The sequence below is a fragment of the Mus caroli genome, chromosome 6, assembly GCF_900094665.2.
Source record: "Mus caroli chromosome 6, CAROLI_EIJ_v1.1, whole genome shotgun sequence".
NCBI lineage: Eukaryota > Metazoa > Chordata > Mammalia > Rodentia > Muridae > Mus > Mus caroli.
This window is the reverse complement of record NC_034575.1, coordinates 9348457-9349390: the sequence shown is the minus strand read 5'-3', so window position 1 is coordinate 9349390 and position 934 is coordinate 9348457. Positions and strand designations below refer to the sequence as shown.

The following is a 934-nucleotide window of genomic DNA, read 5'->3' as shown; positions in this document are numbered from 1 at the left end:
CACATAAAAAACTATGAAGGGACTAAATTTGACTAGGAAAATGAACTTATAGTTTGTCTTGAGAACCAAACCTATTTAAAGATAAAAATAAATAAATTAAGATCTTCCAGCTTAAGCACTACTGCTGACATTCATACTCACATGACACTCATACTACTAGAAAAGTACATATTTTTGGCAAATGCCCCTTCCTTTCCAGCCTTCTCCTCAGACCCTGCAGCCACCATGATGTTGATACCTAAGAGGAATCAGACTGCCATCTATGAACTCCATTGTAAGGAAGGTGTGATGGTTACCGAAAAGATGTCCACATGCCCAAACACCCCGAGTTGGCAGACAATAATGTGTCCAACCTTCATGTCATGTGAAGACCATGCAGTCTCTCAAGTCTCGAGGCTACATGAAGTTTGCTTGGAGACATTTCTCCTGGTACCTTATGAATGAGGGCATCCAGTATCGCTGAGATTACCTGCACTTCCCTCCAGAGACTGCGGAGATCATGCCTGTGACCCTGCAGTCTGGGCCGAACCCTGGCAGGCTTCGGCCAAAGATCCAGAGGGTGACTGGTCTTTAAGATTCACAAGAGGGGAGGCAGACAGAGACACCTACAGAAGGAGTGTTGTGGCCCCTGGAGCTGACAAGAAAGCTGAGGCTGGGGCTAGCTCAGCAAATGAGTTCCAGTTTAGAAGAAGCTTCGGTCCTGGACCTGGTCAGCCACCTCAGTGAAGTTGGAGATTCTGTTTGATTGAGTAAACTTTAGAGAAAAACAAAACAAAACAAATACATTTTTAAAATTTTCATTAATTAAATTAATGAAATAATGATGGCCCACTAGGCCATTTTCTGATTCATATGCAGCTAGAGACACGAGCTCCAGGGGTGTATTGGTTAGTTCATATTGTTGTTCCACCTATAGGATTGCAGATCCCTTCAG

The 934-nt window shown here is 43.5% G+C and overlaps 1 pseudogene; it reads left to right on the top strand.

Annotated features, from left to right (window-relative positions):
• Window positions 1–228: 228 nt before the first annotated feature.
• On the top strand, window positions 229–726 carry LOC110297109 (annotated as a pseudogene).
• The last annotated feature ends 208 nt before the right edge of the window (window positions 727–934 follow it).